The following is a 13207-nucleotide window of genomic DNA, read 5'->3' on the forward strand; positions in this document are numbered from 1 at the left end:
ATTAAAGTATTTAGAATGACATTCAAAAAGTGACACTACAAACAGTTCTGCTCAATGATCGAACAAAAGCTCAGTAATATGGTTATCAGTCCTACACATTTGTTTTACATCTCAAAGAGGGTAAGATTAAACATATCAAAACAGAACAGAACATTTAAAAATTTAAATAAATACAGATTTCAAAGCAAGTCCACTGGAGATCTTCACTGTCTATCTAACTGTCTCCAGTTTCTTACAAATAGTTGTCCCCATCTTCACCCACTTTATATACTTATTGCATATTATAGAACTAATCAAATCATTACAGGATGATGAAGGCTTTTTAGGTCTTCAACATCTAACATTAGGGAAGATAATAATAACCACCATCGCATCTCTCATTCTCTTTGTGATAGCTGTCCCCATCTCTACATATGCTGAAATTGAACTCAAGAAACCAGTCCAATGTCATTCTAATCAGCGAACAATAGTATTGCTAGAATTTATATCATAATGCTACAAAATTAGCCTCGGGTTTCTTAGCGTCTCTTCCTCAGAGTATCTGTTCATTACATCTTGCATTATATAATCTGTTCCCGTAAATAATTTAAACAAAAACTCATGTGTGAATTTCTACATATATATCTACCCTCTCTGTATTATAGGGAAAACCAAGTCATAGCAAGACAGCAAAACAATTTCCTAGAAAAACATGCAATGGATAAGACATATAAGACCACAATATAGATGATCTTCCGTAGTTACTATGTTTTCTCTTGTTATTTTCAATAGATTTGTCCACAACACCGGCTTATTATAGTTAAACATAGTATTACCTATTTTTATAAAAACTTAACTTTGAAAGCATTGTAGGATTTGAGAGCTGTTAATAGTTAATACCAGTATGGATATCCTTTACATCTTGTCATCTTCAGAGTAGTTGCCTCTACTTTTAGGGTTGATACTAACAAGCATACCAAATTCAAATAAAATCAGCCAAGGCCAACCCATAGTCTTATGATTCAGATTCAATTAAAATCAGTCATAGTAAGACAATGTAAGTAATACAGGATTTCAGTTTAAGTTAATAGGAAAGTAAGGATAGTTACCATGGTATAACCTGCTATTTTTGGGTCAAGATATCTGTGCCCTCAAATCTGACATGAGTGGACAGACCAGAACAAATTAAATTCAAACTAAATACGGCGATAAGACTACTGTGTCTTTTAAATCCTTATGCACCATTAACAATGACCTCTGCCTTTTTTAAAATAGAGTTTCAGAGCTGTCTATACTAAACACTATAGCTTACCGTCTCTGCCTCATGCCTGCTACTCCACTTTTCTGCTATAATTTGTCCACCTTATTCCCTCATTCCACTGTCTGCCCCGTTCACTGAGGCCTCTCTGCCACTGTTGCTGGAATCCTGGTATCCCTTCCTCTCTTTCTCTGTAATGTCCTTCAGCACTCTCTGTAGGGTTGGATTGGTGGCCACGAACTCCCACAGTTCCTCCTTGTCTTGGAAGCATCTTATTTCTCCATTAATTTTGAGAGAGAGTTTTGACGGGTATATGAGCTTTGGTTGCATATTATTTTCTTTCAGGACTTGGAATATTTCTCCCCACTCCCTTCTTGACTTAAGAGTTTGTGTTGATAAGTCTGCTGTTATCTTGATAATTTTCCCGTTGTAGGTAATCTGCATCTTTTCTCTGGCTGCTTTTAATATTCTGTTCTTTTGGTGGATTTCTGGAATCTTGATTATTATATGTCTAGGCTTAGATCTGTTTTGGTTGTAGGTAGCTGGTGTTCTGTATGCCTCTTTTATCTGGATATCATTTCTTTTTGCTATACATGGGAAATTTTGCTTTAATATATCTGTGAATATTCTTTGTATTTCATTTTTGGTTGCTCCTGCTTCCTCACTCACATTCTTTATTCTTAAGTTATGTATCTTCTTGTCATCTTCTAGTTTTTGAATTGTTTCTTTCTGGTTCCTTGTTATTTTTAAGAGGCTTTTTCTTTCACGATCATATGCCATAAATCTTTCTTCAAGTTTCAGAAGGCTGTCTTTAGTTTCTGTCAAGGCATTTTGCCAGTGTTCAATGGAGTTTTTAGTTTCCAGGTAATCTCTTTGGATCTGTTTCATGTATTCGGGTTATGTTTAAATTCTTCTTCAGAAGTTTCTCTTTCTTTTCTGATTTCCTCAGTTCTTCCATCTGTGATCTCTTGGGCGGGGCTTGTCATTTCTTTAATTAATCTCTTTATATCTTGCCTCACTTGGATCAGGAGTACAGCTTTAAATTCATCTATGAGGTCATGAAGGTATTTTTTTAATTTTGGCTGATGCTGTGTCAAGTATTGGACAGTTACTGTGCTTGTTCTCTTCAGTGTTTACTTCTCCTGGGCTTATTTTCTCATGTTGGGCAGCTAAAGATTTTTTTTTTTATCTCTTGTCATATTTCTGGTTTCTTTCAGACTGGAGTGTCCTGGGGGTCCCTGGCCCTCTCTGTATTGCTTAGGGCCTTTCAGAAGCGTGCTGACTTGAGTTTTTGCCGTCCTCCCCAATTTGCTGTTATCTGGGGTAGGCTGGGATGCAGGGGCGGTACAGGCTAGCCTCCAGCCTCTGTGCCAGTCAATCCATAAACTAGGCTGTACTTTCTGGATGTCACTGAGTTGTGACTATTTTGTATCTGCTTATTGGGCCCCAAGCAGAGGCTTGGTTTAACCCCAGTAGCTCCTGCCAGTTCTCTCTGTACCAGAAGCAGCTGACTAATGCCACTATGGCACAGGTTTCTGCCCAAATCCCAGCTGTTCTCTTCCAGACCTCTCTGTGACAGGAGCACCAGGACAGCAGGTCTGCCCAAATCCAAGATGTCTTCCACTAGTTCTCTGTATGACGCTGAAGCCAGCACGGCATCAGACTCTGCCCAATTTCAAGATGTCTTCCACCAGACCTCCCTACAGGGGGACTCAGTGATGTCACCGAGCTGTAGGTTCTGCCAAACTCTAAGATGTCTGCCGCCAGACTCTCTGTGTTACTGATGTCCCCGTGGTAGTGGGCACTGCCCAGTTCCAAGATGTTCTCTGGCCAACCCCAGCAGCCGCGGGATCCCCAGTAGTCACCAGGGTTCGGTGCAGGTCCTCCTCTTGGGTCTACTGCACACCACGCCGCTTGCTCTCCCTGCGCTCTCAGCACAGCGTGGAATGGTCAGAAAACTGCACAGTGTTCAGCTTCAGAGCTCCAGAGCCTTTCACAATCTCCTCTGGTGCAGTGGGGCAGTCCTGGCTGCTTCTCAGGGTCCCAGGTCTCAGTTTCCAGCAGTCACCAAAAGCCAACACAGCTTTTCCTGTTGGGTCCCCACAGGTCAGTTTGCTGATTTCTACTATAAATCTTTTTTTTTTTTTAATATCTGTTTAGATCCTTTGCCAGATTTTAATATTAGGTTTTTCACTTTTTTTGTTGTTGTTTTAAAAGCTCTTTATGTATTCTGGCTACCAGACCTTTACTAGTAAACCACATGCATGATGTGCAAACATTTTCTTTGATTCTGCAGGTTGTTTTCTCACTTTCTTGGTAGCACTCTTTGAAGCACACATTTTTAGCTTCTATAAAGTTCAGCTTACTTTTTCTACTACGGTTTGTGATTGTAGTATCATGCTTTTGAAAGCCATCTCCTAATATTCACACCTATGGTTCCTTCTCTGTATCTTATAGTTTGTTCTCAAATTCAGGGCTTCAGTCCATTTAGAGTTTCTTTTTATAAATAATATGAGATAGTTTTTCTACTTCATTTTGTTTTTCTGTTTCTAAAATTGAATATCTTTGCAGAATAACATAGTTGATTACGAGCACAGACTCCATAGTCTAATGGCTATAGTTGAAATCTCTTTTCTTCAGTTACTAGTTGTGTGAACAAGTAAGTATCCTAATTTTTCTATGCTCACATATCTCAGCTATAGAAAGGGATATATTAGCATTCAATTTAGGATGTGTACATTAAAATTCAAAATATAGAATTGTCCTGAGAATTGAGTCTGTGTGTTTAAAATCTGATACTGGCTGATGATTAACTGTTACTGTTCTAACTCCATAAGCTCTCCTTACACTTAAGATTACCTCATTAACTTATGTACATATATTTTTTTCAATGGCAGCTTGAGTTATTTGCTCCAGTGTCTTACCATGAACAAGACACAGCAGCCAGATTTTAACCTACCTTAAATATTCCAGAAAAGCTATACCTGAGTTGAATTTATTGTGAAGTCCAACACAGAAAAAGAAAAATATTTGGAGAAGAGCATTTCTAATCTTTTATAGAAGGTCACATAAATAAAAAGATGACAGCAAGACAAACATCAGTTTCTAATATTGCCACAAACTGAGCTGCTTAACAGAAATTTATTTTCTCATGGTTCTGGAGGACGGAAGTCTGGGATCTAATTGCTGGCAGGGTCGATTCCTTCTAAAAGCTGTGGGGAAAGTTGTTGCAGTCCCCTTTCCTTGGCTTATGAGTGGCCATCTTCTCTCTGTGTCCCTTTGCAATAGATGTATTTGTGTCTTCTGTTAATATATTAAACCTCTAATCTTCAATGTCATAGTTTTTGAGAATGGGACCAATCAGAAGTAATTATAGTTACATGAAATGGAAAAGGTGGGGCCCCCATAAAGGTATTGGTGCCCTTGTAGTATGAGACACCCAAACCTTGCATGTGCCCCACCTGGCCCCACCCCAGCTGTGTGAGAACACAGAAAGAAGGCAGCTCCTTGCAATTCATAAAGAGCCATCTCCAGGAACCAAATCAGTAGTCACTTCAATACTGGTCTTTTTAGTCTCTGGAACTGTGAGGAAATCAATCTCTCTTAAGTCACCCAAGCTGCCTTAGGCCTGACCTAAGACAATGTTATCTTTCCTTTATGTGTGTCAGTCTCTAAATCCAAATTTCCCCTGCTTATAAGGACACTAATCATATTGGATTAGGGTCTGCCCTAACCACCCGGCTATAACTTGATAACCTCTGCAAATACCTTATCTCCAAACAAGATTACATCCTGACCCATTAGGGATTAGAACTTCAATATATCTTCCAAAGTGCATGGCAGGTGGTGGGGAGAGGACAGTTCAGTCCGTGACCACAAGCTACATGCACTAACTTTGAGAGAGACTAAAAGAAAAGCAGAAAGAAGACAAAGTGGACAAGATAATTAGGAGCAGTAAGTTAATATTTGGAGTGATGAGTTATGTAGGGGAGGGAAGGGTGCTACTTACTAAATAGGAAAGTTAAATAAATTTAGGTAACAGATAGGAGTATTTCTTTCCTCTGTCTAGGCAATGACTGAAATTCCCATGGTGCATTGTGCTCTCAGGAGCAGCTTTGTAGCATGTAACAGGCAGTCCCACAGGCCCCCGCGCTCACAAGGGCCTGGTACTGGTTTAATATTGTGTGCCTCTGTCTCAAAGGTCTTAATAACTTGTCTCGGGCCTGGTGTGGTGGCATCACCCTATGATCCCAACACTCTAGGATAGTAACTTGGGGAAATGATAAGAAATATAAAGGGCTGGGATTGTAGCTCAGTGTGAAGGCCCCAAGTTCAGGCTACAGTGCCACACACAGACATGTAAAAATTACCTTTGAGTTTACAACTTATAAGTGAAGTCTGGTGGGACAGCGGAGTATCGTGTGAGCAGAGATGTGACCAGGGTGTCTTCCACCACTGTGGCTGTACAATTTGCTCCTACATGTGCTCCTTGGCTTGTGACGGGGTTCTATCCAGGTAAACGCATTGCAAGTTTGAAATACCCTAAGTCAGAAGTATAGAGAGCCCTTCCCTGTCCTTTTGCAGTCCAGGAAGGTTACATTTGTTATCCTGTGGGAAAATTATTGCAATTACAGAGAGTTCATTCCAATCTACCATTTCAAGTGCCACTCACTGTGAGAATAAAGACACTAAGACATATTTATAGTTGTGGGGAGCCCAGGGGTCCTCGGTTCAGCTATGGTGACGGTTCCTCGCAATAAATGCCTCAACCCAGGGTCGAACCTGGTTCTTACTCATTTGTGAAGATGGCAGCAGCTCAAGGCTGAGTCACTGTAAGAATGGCGGTAAGTACATGAGTACCGTGAGCTGGACTAGGTAGGAGGCCTGAAACTACCTCTGCAAAATGCAGATTAGGGTACGTGGAAAGAGTAATCTGCGTACTAAAATTTGAGGTAGTTATCTAATATTTTAGGGTCGATGCTTTGGTTCGGATGTGTGATCTTTTATGCCCTGCAAAGTCATAACCTCTTATCTTGAGGCTCCATCCCAGCCGACAAGCAGCGTGGACTGTGGCTCTCCATCCTGCCCAGCTCACACAAGTTTTTTGGGAGCTACAGGACAGGAGAACACTGACTGTTGCCTTGCTTCAAAGACTACACATCAGCAACCTGGCCAGACTGATTTGCATTGCTTAAAGCCAATTAAAGGGATGAGGAAAAAATCCTAGCCAGCTCTGTATATATGTATACATGGAGATAGGGCCAGGATTAGCCAAAATGGAGATAACTGCTCTTCTTTCAAGGAGTCATCCAGGAGGTCCCCCAAAAGTACACTGCACTCATCCAGCCTACTAGCCAGCCTCACTCAGCAGCAAGTCCACGTAGAGTGTTGGTTGCACCATTCATGATCACAGGGCTGATGCGGAGCTGTGTTCACCACCCCTGTTTAGCAGCAGGAGAAAAGAAGCTGTCACATTATGAGCCCCAAGGTCTAAATTCAGTATTCAAAATATCCAAGTTCAACATTATGAAGTTGAACCATTATAAATTGAGGGCCGACTATTCAGCCTACAGCACCCCATGGGCTCAGAGACACAGTGGACTCACCTGTGGGTGTCCAGCAAGATTCCAAATGAGTGTGGGCTAAGTGTTTCTGCCTACATGGAGTGACCATGACCACCTTTCTCCTTCAACCAGAATTGGCTTCAGACCTAGCAAAAAGGCAACAGTGTTCAAAGAAACCTGAATGACCAAGGAGCCTGTCCTGTTCCCTCTTACGCTTCTGCCCCGGGGATGCCAACCACACAGGCTGCTCTTCTTGACTCACCAGTGAGACACTGGCAGAAAGTGGGTATCAAGAAGCGAAATAAACCAGGTGTGGTGGTACACACTTGTCATCCCAGCACTCTGAGAGGCTGAAGCAGGAGAATCACAATGTCAAGCCCAGCCTAGGCAACTCAGCAATACCCCATCTCAAAATAAAACACTTAAAAAGACCTGGGAATATAGCTCCATATGAAGGGCCCTGGGTTCAGTTCCCAGTACTACACAAAAAGAAAAGAAAAAAAAATACATGTAAAATCATTCCTGTAGTTTCTGCCCTTCTGATAAGAATAAAATAGTTGTGCAAGTACAAAGTCTGAGTCACAAATAATGTAATTTTGGTGATTTCATTCATGAGTTAAATGTCACTTGAAAGTATCATAGCCTCATATAAAGATGAATGGTAAAATTTATGCAAATAATTTAAAATGTCATTTCCGCTGCTTAGAACATCAAATAATAAATTTTAAAAATCATGACAATTCCAGAGAGAAAGGTCATGGAAGAAAGAGGAAAGCTCTCTATTTTAGTACTTTTAGTGACCCCTTTTCCTGCTTTTTGAACAAGGGCCATTGCGTTTCCTTTTGCGCTGGGCCCATACATTATGCAGCCAGCCCTGGTGGCAACAGGAGCCTGGATGACGCCTGATAAACAGAGGGAGTCAGATGCCAGCCAACCGTCTCCGTTTCCCGTCCCTTTGGAAAGTGCATGCCAAGCATGAGCTGTACCACTGAGCTGTGCTCCAGTCCCCTCAAGTTCTTTTGTGACTTCATACCCAGAGCATCCCTGGTCTCTGTTGATAAAACACACATTGTCACAGTGTAGGTCTGGATTGTCTCCCAAGCTTTTTGGATTGAAGCCTTGGTCAAAGGCTGGTGGCACTATTGAGAAGCATTGGGAACTGTAGTGGGGTGGGCCTCATTGGAGGAAGTAGGGATCACTGGGGAGGTGCCTTTGGGAACATCCCCCTCTTTTTCTCTATCGCTCTCCACTTCCTGGCAGCCATGAGGTGAGCAGTGTTGCTCCCTAGTGCCCTCCCTGCATGATATTCTGTCTCCTCACAAGCCCAGAAGCAACACAGCCAAGAGGCTATGACTGAAGCCTCTGAACCCATGAGACAAAAGCAACCTTTCTTCCGTTTCAATCATTTGTTGAATATTTTGCCACAGTGACAGTTCATGCGCACACCGAGAACAGAAAATCATTTTTCTACAGACATCCACAAGCCCTGAGAAGTTTGCCCTCAGTTTTCCCTTCCCTTTTTGATAATCTTCCTGAAACCTCTATGGGTACCAGGCCTCTCATGCAGCTGTCATCACATAGAAGGCGACATACAAAGCCTAAATTTTATGCTAGTGAGTGGCCTACTTAAAATGCTACCGATTCATCCAATGATGAATTGGATTGTTAATCAGGTCATACTTCAAAACTGTGAACAATATGTCCTTGACCTCAGTTATAAAGCATTCTGGGAGCCCATCCCTGATTGTGAAAGAGTGTGCCAGTCCTCACTTGATTGCACAAGGTGTTCTGCTTCTGATTCTTTGGCTACCAGGTGCCCACCACTTCCTGCAAAGCTAAGCCTCAACTTCCAGAGTCTGGCGTAGCCCTTAGGATCTGTCTCTCCTGGACCCCCATCCATTGGATACATTTCAGGGAGGAACCAGGAGTTGATTTTTCAGGGAGTGGTAATGATTAACTCTAAAGCTGATGGATTTGTTATAAGTCCAGACATTTACAAACAAGCCAGCTGGAGGAAATGCTTGGAGAGAGACATAGGTCTGTGAGCTCTCTAATCATTTCCTGCCTTATAGAAAGTGAGACCTCCTGAGATGAAAGATGCTTAATTTGGGGAGCCTGTAGAAAATATTTACCTGAAAACTTGTAGTGCATACAATAAGGGGATTTCAGGTCATTTTGAATTGCCTGCCTTCTCATGTAAACTTAGTATGTGTAAAAAGAAAAGCCAAGAGTTAATGCTTCCTGAGACTGGCCTCAGCTAATTAATACACGGTAGCTAACTTCAGCTGGGTGGCCAGCAGGGGGTAAAAGGTGTTGCCTTAGGGAGACTTGTCAAATGGATAATTCAAAAAAGTCATTCCTTTTGAGCTAGGAGTCATTAACTCTTCTAGTAACCAACTGTGAGAGTTCTGTTTGAGCTTGTCTTGTAAATTACTTTAAAGGAGGAATGGACAGGAGGCTGCTGACTTGGCTGCCAGTTCATTCACACATTTTCAGCAAGAGGCTGCATCTACTTGTTTCAAACCCTGTTGAAATATTGCTCTGCTCTCTAGCAACGGCACGGAAGATGCTAAGACACACATTTGTGTGTGTGTGTCTGCGTGCACGTGTGTGCATAAGTGTGTGTGTGCGTGTGCATGTGTGTGTGCTAACATCTGCTCCAACCACAGCTAGGGTGGGCTCAAAGTGGTTACGATTGCCAAAGGAACTCATCTAATATTTTTGATCTAGGGAAAGTAATAATCAAATGCCTCTCATTATAGGCAATCATTTGAGTAGCGACACTGAGAGAAAACTCAGGGAGAGCTTGCCAGGTGGGTCCTTATTCAAATACGACGTCTCATCAGACCCTGTTGATTCTGATGGTTCTCCGTGGTGCTCATGAATGGGGAGAAGGGAGAGGGAACTGCAGCTATCGTAGTTGGGGGTGGGTGGGTGGATGTGTTCATTTTCTAGAGATACCAGAACAAAGTACCTCAAACTGGGAGCTTAAATAGCAGAAATTTATTGCTCACATTCCTAGAGGCTAGAAGGCCAAAGTCAAGGTGTAGACATGGTGGGCTCCTCCGTGGGCTGCGAGGGACCAGTCAGGTTTCTCTCTTGTGCTTGCAGAGGACTATCACCTCCCCATGCCTCTTTACACCGTCTTCTCTCTGGTCCTGTCTCTGAACTCACAAGGACCCCCGTCAGACTGTATTAAGGCCAACACTCTAGCCTCATTTTGATGAGGTTACCTCTGTAAAGATTGTATCGCCAAATAAGTCAAATGCAGGACTTTAACACAAGAATTTTAAGGGGACAAATACAAAATGTAACCTGTAATAGCGGGAAAGGGTAGCATTTAGTGAAAACCCACCCACTACTCAAGGGCACTGACCATGGTTGCCTCAGTGACACACTCAGCTGTGATGGCTGATTGGTTGTATCAACCTGAGTAAGAGAAGCTCACCTGAATTAGTTCAGCAGCTCCACACCCTGGAGTATGGAAACCCACCCTAGGGCGGCTTTTCATCTGGGGTGATGTAAAGGGATAAGGAAGGAGGACTGATCTGCTTCTGTTTCTTTGGAAGAGCTCCAGTCTTCATCCTCACCTTGGAAGTCATCTTCTGGCTTCCAGTGCAGATTCTACAGTCTGCCAGCATAGGCTCTTCAGCCTTCCATTGCAGGCGCATCAGCCTCGTCATTCAGACTTCCGTGGGATGCTGTGGTGGGCTCCTGACCTTGGACTGGATGCTTTGGTCTCCAGTGTGCAGATAGAGCCTGTTGGTGGCCATTGTAAGGAAATCCAGTTAATTCTTGTATATGTATATATCTTGTATTATATCTGTGTCTCTGGCAAACACTAACTGATACATCAAGACAATGACAAAGGCTTTCTTCATCTCAAAATTGAACCTTCTAGAATCAGTCAGATCAAATTCACTGTCATCTGTTAACTAATGCACCATAGTGTCCATTCCTTTACATTTTGGGAATATTTTTACCCCAAAAGGTAAACATTTAAAGGCTTGGGACTTGGAAAAGCATCCTTTTAATTATCATTGCATTACATCATTACATTGTTACATTAGCTCATGCATCAATTGCCCATTCACTTATTTTTCATCTGGAATTATTGAAATTTTCCATCTGAATTGTGTTGCTCAACTAAAAGTTTGCTAGGAGCTGGGCGTGGTGATGCACACCTATAATCCCAGCACTCTAGAGGCTGAGGCACAAGGGTTGGTGTGAGTTTGAGACCAGCCTAGGCGACAAAGTGAGTTCCAGGCTGGCTCGAACTGCATAGTGAGACCCTGTCTCAAAACACACACATACACACCACACACACACACACACACACACACACACACACAGATTCCTATGACAATGGTCCTCAGTATGGAATAATTAAAAATGACTGTGATATGAGGCTTGGATAAGATATGATATTTTGGCAAATGGTAGTTTTGTCTCAATTCAAGTACTTTGGGCACACAGCTTAACTTCTCTGTTGGTTCTCTCTCCTTGTTTATAAAATGGCATAAAGTTGGAGAGTTAGGTGAGTTAATGCAGGCTACGCCATCAACAGATGGTAGTTGCTCCTCCTTTATATTCTTTTTTTGCATCCTCGTACAATATGAATATGGGTTAGGGGTCAGGTCAGGGCTGCAAGTCCATGTCTGAGAGCAAATGGAGGGGCATGTGTTAGAGTGTGTTTGGAGGGAAAGGCTTTATCAGCTGGGTGGTGTTGGTGAAATGACCAAAGGTTTTAAAGCACCCATACTCCCAGCTTCCCACACATCTCGGCAAGCTGCAGAAGTCAGTGTCACTGATACTATTGGGTGTTCTATGGAAGCTGCATGAAGTAAAGTTTGGCATGAACTTGGTACAGAACATAGGGTAGGATAGGTAAAAAAAAAAAAAAAAAAAAAAAAAAAAAAAAAAACAGAAGGAGGTGGAAACAGAGGAATCCATGAGCACTGAGTTCTGACATTCAGAGCACTGAACCCTTGAATCATCTCCAAATAAATGATTGAATGAGGAAGAGAAGACCAAGCCCTTTAATGTATATCTATTGCTACAAAATCATAAATCTCTGCTCAGTCAATCTTATCAATTGCAACATTCTTCAATATAATTTATCCTTAGTGAATTTGCTCCTTAATACTTATTTTCTTGGCCTTGGTTTGGTACCTTTGGCTGTTTGTTCATTCAGTTTTTCAGTCATATAAATTGTTTCTCCCAATAGATTTCCCCAGTCCACAGTATGCAATGATTCTGGCTGCTTCGATTGCTGGTCACCCAATTGTGGACATAATGCTCAGTAGAGAAGTTCATCTGGTGTGGCAATTTGTAGACCATCCAGAACCTCCCTCCAGCTGTGCCTTATTTGCCATTTTTTCTTACAATTAACTCTTTAATCAGGGTAAATATGTGACCAATTTTCCCTAAATTTTCAATCTCCATGCTGTTGTGTGTCTATGTGTCTTAGCTACTTTTCTCTCCTTGCTGAGACAAAATACTGACACCCAAAGTTGAAGGGGGAAAGGTTTATTTAGCTCGCGGTTTGTAGAAGTTTCAGTCCGTAATCATCTGGGCCCAAGGCAGCATGCCTTACAGAGGAGCACTGCAGGAGAGAAATAGTTCGTTGTGGCAGGAGATAGCAGAGGCAAGCAGGGAAGGGATCTTAGCTCCATCTTTCTGTTCCTTTTCTTACCCCTTACTCAGAGTGCCATTGAACCTAGCACTGTACCATGAATCAATTCCAGTGTCAGATACTACAAATCCAGCCACTTCTGAAAAGCCCCATCTATGACCATGTGAACATCTAGGGGATGTTTAGGGGACATCTGGACACAAGCCATTACTCCACAGAGAAATTCTGTGTATTTGTATCTGTTCTTCACTCTTCTTCCCTGCTCCCTCCCCACTCAAAACACACATATGAAACTGGACTTTCCAACTTCCACCTCAAAAAACACAGCATCCTCCCCAGGCTTCTAGTAAGTAATGATTGCGTGAGTTCTTCTATAGTTTATCCTTCAGGCAGCATTACACATCTCATCTGGCAGCGTTTCCAGGTATGTTCTTAGAGGTCTGTATGATGATACTGCCACTCTCTTCTTTCAGTGCTCAACTCATTGCCCAACACCGAAAGAAAGCTCAACTGAGGTTATAGAGAGAGCCACATAAATGAATGAAAGTGAGGAGTAATAGGGAAAATCCAAAACATCACATACTCCAAAAATAATCTATATGTGGCTTTGGAATGTATTTTATGCACGCATTCAAGAACATCAAATGCAAAACTTCAAAGTAATGCAGCCAGCCTGTGCAGGTCCCTGCTGGGTGGGGTGGCCGGGAGAAAGGGTGGGGAACCTGACAGGAAGGGAGAACACTTTTTCCAGCCAGCAAGCGTTCCCCAGCC

The sequence above is a fragment of the Cavia porcellus genome, unplaced genomic scaffold (genome assembly GCF_034190915.1).
Source record: "Cavia porcellus strain 051 isolate PalLab524CR breed Dunkin Hartley unplaced genomic scaffold, mCavPor4.1 scaffold_13, whole genome shotgun sequence".
Taxonomy (NCBI): Eukaryota; Metazoa; Chordata; class Mammalia; order Rodentia; family Caviidae; genus Cavia; species Cavia porcellus.